Source organism: Arachis duranensis, chromosome 3, assembly GCF_000817695.3.
Source record: "Arachis duranensis cultivar V14167 chromosome 3, aradu.V14167.gnm2.J7QH, whole genome shotgun sequence".
Classification (NCBI taxonomy): Eukaryota; Viridiplantae; Streptophyta; class Magnoliopsida; order Fabales; family Fabaceae; genus Arachis; species Arachis duranensis.
The window spans coordinates 112,708,611-112,726,783 of record NC_029774.3 but is presented as its reverse complement, the minus strand read 5'-3'; positions in this window follow the sequence as shown (position 1 = coordinate 112,726,783).

Here is an 18,173-nt window from a genome sequence, read left to right as displayed (position 1 = left end):
GAATTCATTCTGTTCATCCATCATATCTTGGTCACTTACTAGCTCTTCTTGTTGGTTAAAGTCATCGTCCTCCTGGTATTGCTCATTCATCTCAGTGTCCGTAAATATACCTGACATCTTAAAATGTCCAATGAAAAAAAAAATCAGTACACTCCATCTTATAACATTACATACAATAGATAGATTCGTATATTGCTAGCAGGGACGGATCCAGAGATTTTAATATTGAGGTGCCAATTTTTATATAATTAATTTTAATCTATAAAAATAATTAACATATAGTTATTGGAGTTAGTTTTTTAATAGATTTATTAAGATACATATAATTATAATTTTTTCCAACAATTTTAGTTTTAATATGATAATTAGATAAATAAAATATAACTTTAACAATTGTACATTACAAATTTATAAAATACCATATAATTTATAACGAGATTTGCTAACTTATTAATTAAAATTCATTCTTTCAAAAGTTTTAAAAAAATTTGAAAATAATATCTACAGTACATAATGTGATTACCAAAACATAACTACTTAAGTTATTATTAATATAAAAATATGAATGTTATAAAAAACAAATGATTTTAAAAAAATAAATATAGAAATTATTATATAAAAACTAATTGGAAAGGTACAAAGACTTGAGGGTATGATATTAAATTAGTTAGGTAAAAATATTAGTGAATTAACAATTAAGACATAAATCTATTACATAGTGAAAAATAATACATATAAAACTATTAAATTACCTAATATTTGTTTTTATTTTTTAAACACAAATTTTATATATAAGTATAATTTCTTAAATTTTTGGGGGGTTCAGGCCACTACTCGCCCCCTCTAGGTCCGTCCCTGATTGCTAGCTAATTAGTAATAAAAAATAAAAACATCTATTCACTTTTTAGTAATTCTCAATGTCTTGTCAGTTAATAAAAGATAAAAAAAATTTTCATTACACAATCAATTTTTACGAATAAAGTATCGAAACGAATAATTGGAAAATTAGAGATTCTATCCACTTACCTCGATTTTGTAATCAAAACGATGGATTGTTTTCTGAACACTACAATGAAAAAAATTGATTGGACCTTTGCTGATTGCTGCAACGGTGATTGTCAATTAACGATGAAGACGGATAAAATATAAAAAAAAAGGATATTCAGTAGATGGATGGATGTTCGAAAGAAAAACAATGAAATTTTTTATAAAGAGAATGATACACGATTTTAATGGTGGGATTGAATAATTGGTGATGGATTATTCACCAATTTATAATGTTAATATTAAGGAAAAGATAAGATTAGAGTATCTAAATCAAAATAAAACCTTAAAAAAGGAAGATAGAATTTTAAAGATAAGATAGATGAATAAGATGATAATGTTTAAAAACGAAAACAAGACTGACATAGGCGTAATACATCGCGTTCCAATCGATTGAATGATCATTTCAATCGATTGAATTTGAATTCACACACACTACAATCGATTAAAATTGGCAAATTGATATTGTTTGGGTAAATTCAATCGATTGAGTCACAAAAGCAATCGATTGAATTTGGTGAGACCTAGGTTGTTTTGAAGCATTCAATCGATTGGAAATTCTAAACAATCGATTGAATTACAAAAATCCAATTTTTTTCATCATTCAATCGATTGGATCGTATGACCAATCGACTGAGTTATGCGAAAATCATGCTTTTGGCAAATAATAATAATAATCTTAGACGGATCACATTTAAAGAAAAAGTTTCAAAATTGGTAGATTGACTATGCGAAATCAAGCCCCCACCGATCGATTGAAGTATACTTAAACACAATGTTCTAATCGATTGTTTACTTAAACACAATGTTCCAATCGATTGAATTGTTATTTTAATCGATTGGAGTACACTTAATTACAGTATCAATCGATTGGTTTTATATGCAATCGATTGAAATTGAAATTGATGATAATTCAATCGATTGCACTTAGAAAACAATCGATTGATACAGTAATTAAGTGCACTCCAATCGATTAAAATAGCAAAACAATCGATTGGAACAGTGTTTAAGTGTACTTCAATCGATTGCACTATCAAAACAATCGATTGAATCCATACAAACACATTGTTTTCAAGACCTGATTGCATCTTAAGAATATAGATAAACTTAAAAAACCGTTAGCTTAATTCATTCCATCATCCAAGAAGGTCTTACAATTCAACTAAAACTAGTACCTTTAAGAACTCTATATATGAATTGTAAAAATCAAAGCAAGGCATGCTTGTACAAGAATATTGCTATAAAACAATTTCTTCATGGTCCAGGCCTTGGGATGATGCCCCTTGGGTTTGTGATGCCCAGATTAGTGCATAGACTATCAATTATGGCTGCTCACCTTATTATTACCTTTTGGTTTAAACTCAAAAGTCATATCTATCTCGCATTGTTGGCGAAGGAGGGGGTGGTGAGTGGAATTCTTGGGATTGTGCTTGCACTTTAGGGTTTTGTGATTGTCCTTGTACCCGAGGTTCTTCAGTATCTAGATCTCTTCTGCTGTCATCAATCTTAACTACTTTACTCAAGGCGATACTTTTTTCTTCACTCAAGTTAATTCGAAGCCATTTGAAAATCTCGGTCCATTGGCAAGCATATCCTAAACCAACACTTGATTTTCCTCTCTTCATTTCAAACATATAATGAACCATAAAATAATGTCAGTTTATCTCCTTTCCGGTTACCATAGCCCAAAGCACTAAAATATCTTCGTTAAACAAGATTCCATGATTATGTTTTCTTGGAATCAACATGTATGAAAACAAATACATCAATATATGCTGCTCAATCCCCAACCCACTGCAACTTATATTACCTCTAGCATCCATTTGTGGATTCTCATATTGTAAACTCTGCAAACCAACTAATCCGTTGTATTTACCCCATTCCTCATCTGCGGCAATACCACCAGTAAATTTTGCCCCGTGATAAACTAGACTCCATTGTTCAGCTAGTTCTTGCAAAGTAACTCTATAATGCTGTTTCCCTAAATCAAACTCAATCAGCGGCATTACCTCACCCTCTTCATCAGGTTCAGGAACAACATAATTCAAAGTACTATAAACAGCCCTAACCAAGTGCGGGTAATACTCATCCCTAGTTTGTACAAAATCAACTAAGTGCTGTGTTTGCAATGCATTCAACACCAAATTAAAACGTCTATCCTGAAGGAACTCGGCTGTTATGTACCTGGGAGGAACAATTGGCCTTGACTCGAACTTCTCCACATAGTTTTTCAGTGCCCTTTGAGACGGCAGCCACCTTGCCATGTAGTGGGATGAAGCAATGAGTCTGGCGGGGGCAGAGCTTTCTCCCTCAACCCTGGCCCTTTTGGCGTTCTTAGTTCTGGCCATTATGGGGATACTGGTTTTGTGGATTTTGTAGGGATTTTGATGAGGGTTGGAATTATGTATCTAGTTTGGAGTGGGTGTGGGTGAGAATGGAGAAGAAGAAGAGAGAAGCTTTCTGGTTTTAGAGAGAAGCTTTCTGGTTTTTAGAGAGAGGAGAGAGTGGCGTTCGAATGAAAATGTGGAGAGAGTGGGTGTGAATACGCAGGGTTATCAGCTTTAATACACAGCACATTTCAAAATTCAATCGATTGGATTACGCCACCAATCGATTGAATTTGGCAAAAAGTTCAATGTCGTCACTTTTCAATCGATTGGATTGCATCATCAATCGATTGAATTTCGCCAAAAAAATCAAAGACATCACATTTCAATCGATTGGGTAACATTACCAATCGATTGAACTTGGCAAAAAATTCAACTTCATCACCTTCCAATCGATTGGATTAAATTACCAATCGATTGAATTTGGCTAAAACTTCAATGTCATCACTTTCCAATCGATTGTATTTGGCAAATCCATGTTGTTTCGTGAATTCAATCGATTGAGTAACAAAAACAATCGATTGTTTTGAGGCATTCAATCGATTGTTTTGTGATAAACTGAAATCCAATCGATTGGGTTATCATTCAATCGATTGGTTTGATAGTCCAATCGATTGGATTTCAGCGAAACACGATTTGAAAGTCATGGAGGAACTTCACGAGATCAAACATAATATTTTACTCGACTGGAATATAATTAGTTGTTGTTTTGTATTTTTTTGTTAATAAATATAATGGTTAATTGATAAATAAATAATTTGTAAAATAAAAAATAGTTTCTATAATTAAATAAAATATAAGGGGTTAATTTGCAATTAAAAATAGGTCAAGGACTACATAACAATTGATAAAAAAACTTTAAAAACATATTTTTTACTTGGATCACTAAGTAGTCCAAAGTTACCTGGACCACCGAATCCTATGCCAAGTAAACATATGTTTAGTATTGGGCCAATACTCTGGTGAGGAAAGAAAGTTGGTTCCTCATGTGATGAAAGTAGGTGGCGCCATTTTAGTGTGACGCGTGTGACTTCATTGCAGGGAGGGAAAGGTTGCTCTGCAGAGGCTATTGACACGTCCTATATTTTCTCTTCATAATTATTTAGGGTTATTGATGTTAGTTAATAATGATTATTGCCTTGGGTGATTTTAGGCGTATTAGCGTGTTGAGTTTTTGTAGGGTTAATACTCAAATTGGCTCCTGAAATTTGACCCCGATTCAATTTAGTTTTCAAAATTTTAATTAACTCTAATTGTAATTTGAAATTTTATTTCGCGTCTCAATTTAGTTCTTCTGTCATTTTTCGTTACCGAAAAGCTGATCTGGCAATTTTGGTAGACACCTGACACCCTAGCAGTTAGATGACGTAGCAAAATATTTGAAGGCATTAATTTAACCCCTAAAAATTTCAAATAAAATCTAAAAGTTTCAATTTCCCCAAATCTAAGAGTGTCTCCAAGAGGTGAGAAGAAAGTTGAAAAGCAGCAGGCAAAGCTCAGATAGCTCTATTCAAATTAGAACATTAAGAAGGAAAGTTAAAGATACGATATAATCCCCATTTACTCAAACTTCTTCAAATATTTTTATCAAAAGAGCACATTCTTCCATTTAACAAATTGATATGCAAAAAAGAGTTGAAGTCAACTAATGTTAATGAAGCACATACTAAGATAAACACAAGCTTCTTGCAGAAAATTTAAGGGAAGGATTCTTGAGAAATAAAATAGACTCCACTTTAATCATCAAGTCAATCCTTCCCTCGCAGATTCCAACTAGTAATCACACATTTAAAGTTCATGTATAAAAGTAGGTGTCATGACCCGAACCAAGCCATGACTGGCGCTCAAGGGACAAGTCCCTCAGCAAGCCAAAAGACCAAATTTTAAAAAAAATGGACAGAATCTCCTCTATTTCTAGGACTCTTACCAACATAAATATTAACTCCCTGTATTAATAATAAACATCAGTTCAAGATTTAAAATAACATAACCCACACGAGGATCCTGCCTGTGACATATGGAGCATTGACATAATCTAAATTTTGAGCAAAGGTTCCATTACATAATTACTTAGCCCTTGAAAAGAAGAAGGGCTCACCAAAATGACTAAGATCTACTGAGGGGCAGGTGGAATGGAACCTGGAATGACTCCTGTATTTGAAAAACATGGAATATAATAGGGTGAGTTTTGCAACTCAGTGAGCAAACATTACGTCTATAACCCACACGAGACAATACACAGTTTACCTTGAAAATTACATTTCTTTCTAAAGATGAAGAATGCATATTAATTAGTTATACAAATAATTAGATAAATAATTAAGCGGATGAACTGAAATGGGAGTTCTCATCCCAAAAGTCAAATCAAATCAAATATTACACACCTAGGGCGGCTCCACCTCTAAGGGTAGCCCTTTCCTCTAGTGTGCCCGTACGGTATAACAGATCAAACGTGTGGCCTACACGTTAGGCTAGCAACGCCCCTGCTAGCTGAGGTCTGAGCCAGATGCATCTAGGTTAACGTCATAACCGCCGTTAACTGCGGTTTTCTAGTCAGAGTCTCCCAAGCCAATCCAAACCAAATCACTTATAAAAAATCTCTAGTGCTTATAACATACTATTAAATTCCATAGCAAATCAATATATATATAAGATTGCATACTAAAATTTAATTAAAATTTAAATAAGTCAAATAAGAAAACATTTATACTTTACAAATTATATAAATATCGTCTCGTGTCTATTTTTATAAAATTGTAAGTTTCACAAATCAATATTTATTTTCAAAAATTCAAAAATCACAATAATAAAATATTTTCAAACTCCAAAATTAATGATTCAACATAGATATTGATAATAATATATTTAAAAACAATTATAGATATAATATCCACTCACAACTTGATTTCAAAGAACCGGAAGCAACTCTGAGCGCGCCAACGAGCTACCAAATGATGTCTAATAACTTTACAACTCTAAAAATATGACAATAATGATGTTTGTGAGCTACTAACATTGTCAATTAACATAATTTTACTCATCTTGACCAAAAGCCCCAAGTTTTCTAATCCTAATAACCCTAATTCAGATTTATACATACCCATAAATATAGAGATGACAAAAATTGGGGATATGGCTAATTATTGAGTCAAATAGTTACCTTAAAGCCTCAATAATAATTGGAACTCAAAGTTGAATGCTTCTTTCACTCATTAAGTTGACATTCCATGGTTTGGGATTTTGAGAAAATGAAATTTTGAATAAATAGAGATAGAGTAGAAAAAAAAGGAAGGTAAGATGATGAAGATGAGTTTGATAATAGTGTGTAATTGCAAAAAGAGATGAGAAGATGAAAGAGTTGAATGAGAAGGAAAGTGGAAGAGAGGGTTTCAAGTTGTTGGGAAGAAATAGAAAGAAAATAAAAGAAGGAAGGAGGGGAGGGGGTCACCGAAGGAGAGGGGAAGGGAAAAAGAGAATTTAAGTGGGGGCATGTGCCCCCCACGTGCTTTCACTTCTCTCTTTTTTTTCTCTCGGTTATAACAGTAGGATTCTTTTATCAAAATTATATTCTTCTTATGATCATTACATAATGCAGTACTCCCTTTCTACTATATTAGCACTCTTGTAAACAATAGTATAAGAAGGAACAAAGAAACATATGAAAGCAAAATTGTCATGTGTGTTCATTGATGCATACAATGTTTAGTAAAGAAAATACTTTATTTTTAAAAGAAATTACCCAATCAACAATTAAATTAAAATGGGATATGAAGGAGTAAAATTGTTATTTTAAAATAGAATATGAAGAATAAAAAACTGCTCAAACGGACAAAGAATTGAACGATTCAGTTGATCACAGCCACACACATGCAAAAAAATTAAACCCTAACATACAAAAACTCTATCATCATCAACAACCATAATCAACCACATTCTCCCAAAGTTTCACTGATGAAGTAGAGTGAAAAATGAAAAACAACCTACAACCAACATGTTGAGAAAAACAGAGCACGGTAGTTGAGAGCATCGATTTTGTTACTAACTTATTTTTCAAAAGATGACTCCCAAGTAATTAATCTTCACAATGGGGGTAGAAACAAGTAAGAAAAGCTTCAAAGCTCCATTAGTGCGACATCCATGGTGCTTCTCTGATGGGAAAGAAAACGAGGGGAAGAGGAAGAAGAGAAAGGGTTCAACTGGGTTTTACCTTTGAAGTGGTTAATCTTTGGATTTTCATTTAATCCCTTTCTAAGGTGAACGATGTCGTTTCTAAAGATTTCGCCGCCAACAGTAAAATGGCGTCGTTTTGAGACTGACAGGTGTCATTTAAAATAGTTAGGTTAGCTCTCCGGTGACAGAAAACGACGGAAGGGCCAAATTGAGGTGCGGGGAAAAATTTTAATGTATAATTAGATTCAATTAAAACTTTGAGGACTAAATTGAGTCAGGATCAAATTTTAGGGGCCAATTTGAGTATTAACTGGTTTTTGTATAATGTTGTGTTTTAATGAACTGTTTTTTTTTTGTGGGTTGTGAGTTTTTTAGTTTAATTTTGTGTATAAAAGTAATATAATATCATGGAGTGGGTGTTGTATTGAAGTTCTCTTGGTTTTAATTTGTATGGGTTGGATTAGGATAAAGAAAATAAATTGTATTTCAATAGTTTTTAAATCTCATTACATGTGACAAATAAAATTTTTACTCTTTTTGAAAAAGGATATTTTTTATCATTAAGAAAATTAAATAATAATAATAATAATGATTAAGTAATGGATGATTTGATGTTAGCTTTTTGTATTATTTAATAGATACATAATATTTGACGTGTGTTTAATAGACTAAGCTTTATTGTGAAAATTACGTAAATGATTAATTTATTGTGTATTTTTGTTTGATAATTAATCCACTAATAATGATTGAAGTAGTAAGTTCATGGCAAAGGTAATATTAAAGTAGTTTAGAAGTAAGTAATTGTTGAACCAAATTTTAAAATGTTCAATAGTTATTATATGCAAAAAATAGATATAACATGTTGTAAAATATGGAAAGATTTAAAGATGACAGCAATATCATAGTTTCTTTTGATTAATATTTACGTAGCAAGTAAAATGAAGGTGAGAGAAGGTTAACATGAAGAACCATAATCTAGGTTTTAGGGTTTATTGAAGAAGGATTTAGAGAAGTTTACTAGGGTTTAGGTTGTTGAGTTTATGATTTATGGTGTAAGGTTGAAGGTTTTAGGTTAAGAGTTTATGGATGTAAACTAGTGTTTAGGGCTTAGTAAGGTTTAGTTAGGTTTAGCATAATTTAGGATTAGAATTTTATGTTTAAAGTTTAGGATTTATGGTATCTAGAAGTAAACTAGTGTTTAGGATTTAGGAAGGTTTAGTATAAATTTTAAGTTGTTTGATTCATATTTTAGTAAAGTCAATAGATAATTAGTATTTAATCACATGAATATGTAGTTAGAGTTTCGTGAGGTGAATGATTAGTTAGGATTTTGGTAAGTTGAATTTGTGTTTAAGATTTATTTTGATGGAAAAATGTCTAGAATTATATTCAATAAAATAAGGTTTAGGATTTATGTTTTATTTAGGTTAACTAGTTTGTAGAATTTTTTGAAGTAATGTAGGATTTAGGATTTACTAAGATGGAGTAGGATTCACGATTAGAATTGAAGAACAAATTGTGCAGTTAGTAATTGAATGAATTGGAGTGGGTTGATGTAGTAGGATTTAGGATTAAATACAACGTTGGCTAATAAAACATACTGAATACAAGTTGCTGTTAGATGGTTGAAATATTAAAACACACTTAAATTTTTTAATGCGCGAATTTTTTATTTGTTGATTTTTTTATGTTAAAACAAATGCTATTTTGTACTATAAATTTTGAAAACAAAATTATTATAAATTTGGTATTTATTAGTTTATGTAGGATTATTATATCATTAAATGAAATTAGTTTACATTTTTTAGAATAAAATATATTTTGGCATTTGGTGTAATGAAGTAAGTTTTATAATTTTTGTAGGCAAAATGGTTGTGGTTTTAGGATTTATGATTTAAGATTTGTAGATTTAGAGTCTCTATCTATGATTTAAGGTTTGTTTATGTCTCCTAGAGTTTGCTGAATTTAGATATAGAGTAAAATTAGTTGATAGTAAATTATAATTTATGGTTTGTTATAAATCAGAATAACTTGAATCCGAATAAGATGTTGTGTGGTCAGCTGTACCTATAAGGGGGTCCTTAGAAGGATATTTGTAAGTTAGAAATCAGTGAGTCACATGTGAGAGAAAAAATTATCAGGGGTTTATATATGGATGTAGGGAATGGCAGAACAATACGGTTCTGGGAGGATATCTGGTTACTTCACGGTGTTCTTAAAGAGTTGTTTTCAAGGCTTTTCTCAGTCTCAAACCTCAAAGATTATGTTATTGGAGATTGCGGGTTTTGGAATGGGCTAGAATGGATATGGAATTTTCAATGGAGGAGAGAGCTTTTTCAGTGGGAGTTGACATTAGTAAACCAACTCCATCAGATTTTACAGTCTGTTCAGCTAACATCTGAGAGGGAGGACAGAGTGGTCTGGAAATTTGATAGATCTTGTATTTATTCGACTAACTCATTTGTGTAGGTGTTGCAGGAAGCGGTTCTCCCGGAGGAAATAACAAGCTATAGCTTCACAAGTGCAATTTCAAAGGGTTTCGTTCCGCCAAGGATCGAGTTATTCTCTTGGTTTGTGTTGGTGGGGGGGGTGAATACTAAGGACAGACTGTGTAGACTAGGTGTAATTAACCCAAATGATCGTACATGTGTCTTATGTAGTAAGTCTGTGGAGTCTGCTTTTTATTCGTTTGCTGGTTGTGAGATTTCCAGGCAGGTGTGGTGTGTTTGGCTATTCGCTCTTGGAAGGAAATGAACCATGCCTGGTACACTCAAACAACACTTGAAAGCTGGACGAATGCTGCAACAAGAAGAGGTGAGAGGAGGAGGTGGGTGATTGGCTTCTTTGCTGTTATCTGGACAGTTTGGCTAGAATGGAATGATAGAATTTTCAAGAATCAAAGTTCACGTGTGGTGGATATTATTAGTAGATCCTTCTTACTCTCCTATGGTTGTTGATGGCAATGCCAAAGATAATTAAGGGTTGTCATGACTAGAGTTGTCGGGTTGTTCTTTATTATTTTATATGCTCCACCTTGTTGTGTTGAGCTTTTTCCTTCCTAAAAAAAAAAATAGTTTAGGATTTATTGAGTTCTACTAGGAGTTAGAATTGTTTTTAACAAGATGAAGTAGAATTTTAACATTATGATTGAAGAGTAAAGTTTATAGTTAGAAATTGAAGAAATTTGTTCGTTTAATTTTTTTTATATATGTTTTAAATTAAATGAAGTTAAAAAAATNAAGCAGCTAAATATTTTCTCTTGAGTAGTTAAATGTTTTAGGATTCGGGAATGGATCCTCTCAATTTTTTTTTAACAATTGAGAGAGTAAAGTGTGATCTCACACTATTAATTTTATAAATGGGACCTTGAATAAATATGAGAGAAAGAGCAATGAAGGGTTAGAGATCACATTTTATACTCTCAATTTTTTTTTAACAATTGAGAGGATTCATTCCCCGTACTTTTAATTTAATTAAAAAAAAAAACAAATTTAAATTATTATTTATACCAAATCAAATATTATTCTTCTAATAAAGACTTTCAAGTTAGTAAAATTTCAGCAATTTAAGCCTCTCAGATAGGGTGCCAGTCTTAATGACATGCAAATTCATCCTCATATGGGTGCTATTCTTCATAACATTCAAATTCATACAACATTGTTATGTTATGTGAAATCATGCATGCATTAATACATTCCATTTAGTTTGAACTTCCATCTATCATCCTACGGGTCATGCATGATTTGTTACTTTTATTTATACATTGCTTGCTTGAAAAATTCATTATCTTCAGTTATACACGAAACCCATCACTCACATCTCTCATCATCTTCTATTACCAGTCAGAAAATCAATGATTCATTCACCTCTAAGGCTCTAACCAACCATCGTCTCTGTTTTGCTCAGATGTTCAGTCATGCACTTCGTTTAACTAAATTGCTCAGTGTCAGTTTTACGTCCTCCATGCATTTAATTTAAATTAAAAGTCTTATATCCTTTTTTGAATCAATCATGTTTTTTATATGATTTAATTATTTTTTTTTCATATCCATCATAATTATCCTGATCCGTATTCTATAAATTACATCATATGTTACATTGATCACATACTCTAATTTCAAACTCATTCAAACACTTTTATTCCTTTTAACATATCTTTATTTTAGTTGGTATTTATCTAATGGCTCTCATTCCTATACAATCCAAGAGCGTTCATTTTTCTTGAGGTTTCTTTTGAGATGGTATGAATTTTGGTTCATAATATCGTTTATTATTTCAAATATTTAAATCTATTAAACAAGATTTATTATGAATATCATTTTTTTATCAAATGCTTATTTCCTATTCTATTTTTTCGAATGTTTATTATCTGGACATGAGTGAACTTCCAATTAATTTTTACAGGAGATTTCAAGATAAGCTCGCTTCATTGTTAACCTTTGTTGATTGTGCTAACAATGAGTTGGAAGTTTTGATTGAGAAAGGGTCCCGGACTGGCATTATTATTGTTAATAATTTTCGGAATTTTTCATTCTTCTATGGCCTTAAGCTTGATGGTTGTCTTAAGGTTTCTTATCTGAAGATTCTTTTCAGTTGAGCTCTGTCCATGTTATATTAAAGATTCATCATATAAAAGTCCTCAACTTTATTCTATCAATGAATTATTTTATATTATTAACTTTACAAACTTTCTTCCATCTGATAATAATAGGTTAGTTTCATTAGACATTTGTGTTCAAGTTCAAAGCACAGCACAATAAGTTCTTAACACAACTCATGTTCCATTGTTATGATGAGACTACAATATCAATTATCTACACATCATGTGTAATTGTAAACCAGATTTGCATAACAATCTTTTTATTCGTCACGATCACTTTTTGGTACAGTAGCAATGGGAGAGAATATGGATCATGGTATTTTGTAATTTGACACTAGTTTCATGTGACTGATAAAGGTGAATGTGAATAAATATTTGTAGGCACATAAATTTACATAAGTACTTAGACTTAAAAAGTAGTGAATAAATATTTATTTGTTGGCAGAATATGTATATGATTCTTTGACATTAATTCTTTCTATTCTACCATTTTTGAAATGCTTCAAAGTTGGTCTTTGGCATACATTTAATCATCATATAATTTATTTATTATGTCTAATTTAATTTATAAATCATATTTTTGCCTAATTATTCTTTATGATTTTATCCTAAACTTAATTAATTGCTTTGATCAGGTTGCATCCAAAAAAAGTTCAGGAGAAGTTTCTTCAAGAGAGGATTAAGGTTGATGGCAAAGCTTAATTTTTCCCCCTTAATTTTTCCTTTTCTAGTTCTTACATGAATTTGAAGTCTTCCATGCTACTTCCTTACTTTGCTTTCCTCTTTCTGTTTTTGTGTTTTTTTTTCACTGTTTTTCCCCTTCTTGGCATGTTGAGGATTTTGCGAGTTTCTCTTTTTTTTTATTTGAATTTTGAAACTGTTGTTATGAATTGTATAAGTAATTGTGTATAATCAGTTTCGTAAAGAAAAGGGAAGGGTTATGCCTACTAAAGTGAGTATCATAAATTAGATTTGTGTTTTAAGCATGAACTGAAAGCTTCCAATTTGGTGCTAGTTACATCCCTTATCTCTTTATATGGTTTAGTGATTTTAGTAACTCGTAATTTTCATTTTCCACTTCTTGTATGACCAACCCAAACCTTGATTATCTTGGTAGCTATAGTCTCAAGGGTGATGTTGAAATAGTTTTGTGTTTCTATGATATATAATTTCCTTGCTTTTTTCTTCCTCTGAATATGATTGTGATTTTCATTCATTTCAGGTCTAAAATATGACTATATAGCCGTCAATCACTTGAAAGGAGAGAAATCTCATCCTGGTTTATCCCCTTCCTTTTATTTTTCTCAACATCTTCACTACTTAATCTCCAATCTTCTGTTAACAAAACTATAAATAACAAGTAATGATATGCTCTCTTGGATTCAGTTTGTCAAATTGAAAACTTGAAATGGTTATTTTGTAAGGAAAGACTGTTTCAGGGGTCAAAATTGTAGTCTTCTCTGAATTCTGGTTCTCTGTAGATATGAATTTTGTAAGAAAAGACTATTTTACATGTGCAGTATGATTGGTGTTTACTCAATATTTTAGTTGATCATGTTCAGAATTCCTCAAGCTCAACCCTGTTGGTTTCGTGCCGGTTCTGGTGGATGGCGATCTTGTGCTTGCTGACTCCTTAGCCATTATTATGGTCATCCCTCCAATTTCATATCTAAATGCTTTCTTTCGTACTCCTTTCCCCCTTTGTTTCCCTCATTCATATTGTTGTTTTGTATCTATGCAGTATCTGGACGATAAGTATCCTCAACACCCTTTGTTGCCTAGTGATATTCACAAAAGAGCAATCAATTTCCAGGTACACATACTCTGTGTCAGTTAGTGGTTGCAAACTCTAATGAATACGTTGCCTTCTAAGTTCTAACTACTTTTCTATATAATTATGCAGGATAATAATGAAGATTAAGCTGATTATTATTGTGGTTTATTGGCTAAGATAGAGTAGTGTTGGGAATGGATACATGTGTGATTAGTTGACTAATGACTTTTAATAGAAGATATTTATGTAGGATATGTTTTTTGTAGAGTATTAGTAGTAACTTCTAAGTGTGAGATGTATGAATATTCACAATTAACTTCATTCTAGTATTTTTGGATTATTATTATAAATATATTTTGGTTAGAGATAATTTTTATTATTTAAAAAAATTATTTAGTATAATTATGTATTTGTTTTTATTTTATAATATTTAACTCATTTAATTAAAAATACAGAATTATTATACATGTTATTATATTACTAAATATTATGTTGTACTAATAATTATTAGAATATTAAGAAAGATAAGGCTACACTTATATACAGTAGCTATAGTATTAAAAAAAATGAAGGACCTAAGGCTACACTTATAAAGAGTAACCATAGTATACAATGTGGCTACGCTTTACAGGTGATGCAGTAGCACTGAAAAACATAGCCTATTCTGGTAAAAATGGAAGCTGAAAAGCGTAGCCTTTGGTCCTGGACAACATCACTTGAAAAGCGCACTCTATTCCCAAACGCTGAAAGCATAGCCCTTGGTGTAGAAAAGCGTAGCCTTTGAGAATAGGCAACGGTCGAATAGGAATCACCCCAAAAAGCGTAGCCGTAGCCCAGAAAGCGTAGCCGTAGTTTAAGGCATCATTTTTTTTTCACTTTTAACTATACTTTTCAAATGTACTTGAATATGTGTTTTTCTTGTAGTGTAATATTATATGTATTTGAACTTTACTAGAAATTGATGTATCTTTTTTTAACCATTTGGAGATGTTTATTTTATTTCTTGTTAATGTCCAGATAGCTAATGTTTTTTTCCTTGGATATGTTCTTTACTTTCTATCCATGTAATACAATTTCATGTTAATTTAATAGTTTTTAATTTGATCTAACTATGTGTTTTTTTCATGAGCTACCTATGTTGTTCATTACATCTTTTATTACTTATTAATATTTAATATTTAATTAATATACTGTAATCATTCAATATGTTGATCATCAATTTCAATTCAATATATTATCTGTTCTTATTTTGATTACTTCTGCATAGTTTTTTTGTTTATTATATAAAGTTGTGAATTTTTTTCATGGAATAAATTTATTTCTGACCATGAAAAATTCGGACGCCGACAAAATTGACAATGAAAAATTAAAATTAAAGTTATATCCATATAAGATAAATTTTGTTCGACAAAAATAACCAATTATTATATTTTTGTTCATAATTCCATAAATACCCTTGCCCTGTCATCTTTCTTTATCTCTAAAACCAATTCCTAACCCTATCAATCTAACCCCGCTCCCTCTTCCTCTGTCTTTACTCTCCAACCTCACCATTCCCTTCCACCACCACCATCCCTTCCATCCCCCTTACCCTCTCTTTCCCGTCGACCATCACCAACTCTAACACCACTATCGCTTATTTCCTTCCCCACCTCTCCCCTCTAACCACTTCTTTTACTGCCATTGAAGACCATCTTCAACTCCTTTAGAAAGAAAAAACTTTTCAAATTAGAAACCCAGTGTCGATGACGCTTCTGGATTCATCGATGCCGTAGTTAGTGAAGTTCTGGCCATCTTCATAGCCAGTGAAGCTTTGGCTCTTGTCTCGCTTGGAGAGATTGGGGTTGAGGTCTGAAAGCAAAGAAGGTGCTTGGCGGAACAGAACTCAGGGAGGCGCGTGGTGAGGGCGTTGGTGGCAGCGAGTTTTAGCGGCTTGGATGGCGTAGTGGTGAGGCCTAGTAGGTGAGGAAGGATGGCACTGGAAGCGTGTTTTGAATGGCTTTGCCCCAGTATCGCAGCGCGTACATCTTTGGCATGAACGGAATTTTGTCTACATCGTTGCCGCTGCTACTGGAGAAACCGATTTGAGTGTTAATAATGCGTTTGATGAGAAAAATGTTATTAATTTCTTTCTCACTTTTGAATTTTGATCAAATAATGTGTTAGACTGAAAATTAATATAGAAATTTTAATTCTAGCTAGTTGTACTTAAAAATTTTTGTAACAGGATTCTAATTTGCAGGCGAAATAATTATTGATGATTGATGATGGATAATATATATATATATATAGTAAGAGTTTTCAATTTGAAAAGTTTTTCTTCTCTGGAGGAGCTGAGGAGGATCTTCAATGGTGGTGGAGGAAGTGGTTGGAGGGGAGAGGTGGGGAAGGAAATGAAGCGGTGGTGGTGTTGGAGATAGTGATGGTTGACAAAGAAGGGATGGTGAGAGAATGGTGGTGGTGGGAAAAGATTGTGACCGCAGAGAAGGTAAAGAAAGATGAAAGGTTAGGGGTGTTTACGGAATTATGAACAAAAATTTAATAATTGGTTATTTTTGTCGAACAAAATTTATCTTATATGGACATAACTTTAGTTTTAATTTTTCATGGTCAGTTTTGTCTGTAACACCCTACCATACAAAGTCTTATGCTTAAGTCATAATTCAGAGATGGCAAGGTATTATGACCTCTAAAATAAAAAATTTAGTACGTATAGTAGTATGAATGATTGATTATAACTAGGAGCCTTTGTAGAAAAAGGGGTAAACAAAAATCGCGACTCGAAAGCGCAACACTCCGATCGGTAACGTAACGAACCAGGATAAACCAACGCGAGATTATATATATATACAAAGGAGTGTCAAGAACGGGAATATCAAAACTCAAAATCCGGCTGCGAAGATAACCGGTCCGAGCATAGCAATATATACATATGATAAAATAAGGAAAACCCTAAAGAAAACCCAAAGGGACACAAATACATAAAACCTATTCTCCAAAATCTCCCATAAGAGGAATCATCACAGTTTGTATTATTTAATGGAGATAAAAGTATCTAAGCAAAACATATAACCCAAAACATAGTCCCGAGAACAAAGGATCTTCGCAAATCTAGAAGTCTCCAGCATGCCTCAGCGGGAAATCTCACGTCCTGCATCTGAAAACCACAAAATCCGCATGGGTGAGAACCAGAGGTCCCCAGCATGGTAACAACTTCCACATATATAATACATAATAATAGAGGAAAGGCGAAGGCAATCCTAGAACTTCCTCCAGATAATATCAAAGCTTATAAGCAAGCTAAACCATAAGTGGTGACTGACTAAAGCTTCTTCAGTCTAACTAATACTTCCCTTTCCAATTCCTTCAGACCTCCCAACCACCAGCAGAAGTATAATGTAACAAACACAGTTATATCAAACAAGAAATATACAAATAGGAACAATTAAGGCATTTAGACAATTAGCAAGTAATATGCAGTCAAATAGGCAATCTCAAACAATTCATATAGTATGCATATGATGAATGCCTGTCCCTAGTGGCTGATGATATCATCTGTCAGTTATAGAGCCAACCCGACAAGTCCTGGTAGCTAACCATTAGACTGTCCCTCTGTCGTGTCTCCCCAACTCGAGTTATACTCAATATAAACTTGATCATAATCATGATCCATATCCATCACCCTCACTGGTGAATATTTATGGAGGTGAGCTCATCCGGGACTTTCACAGTGCCCGGCCACCCTGATGACATAGGGTCAAAAGAGCTTCGAGTCTCAACCTGGAGCACGTGGTGGCTAGCCACTGGTTCCTTCCAGGGAAACTCTCATCTCCAACAGTGGAAGTGCAACATTCACAATTCATCCAACAGCATATATGCATTTATACTAGCCATCATCATGGCTTCACCGTAACACGGCAATAATCTAGCCATCCGGCTCACGGTTAAATCCATAACCAGCCATTTCATTAACAATTACGGCCCTTCAGCCCATGGCATAACAAGCACTTCCACCACCATCCTCCGCCTCTCACATAATCATGCTTGATCCTCATTGATCATTCATTTTTCCCTTGCTTCACTCGCAAGTTACCACATCCCCTAGCTCCTTTTCCCATTACTAGGCATATCATAATTATTTAAGACATAAGTGGTGAGATCGGAGGCTTAGAAGTATGAGATTTAGCTTTTAAAACTC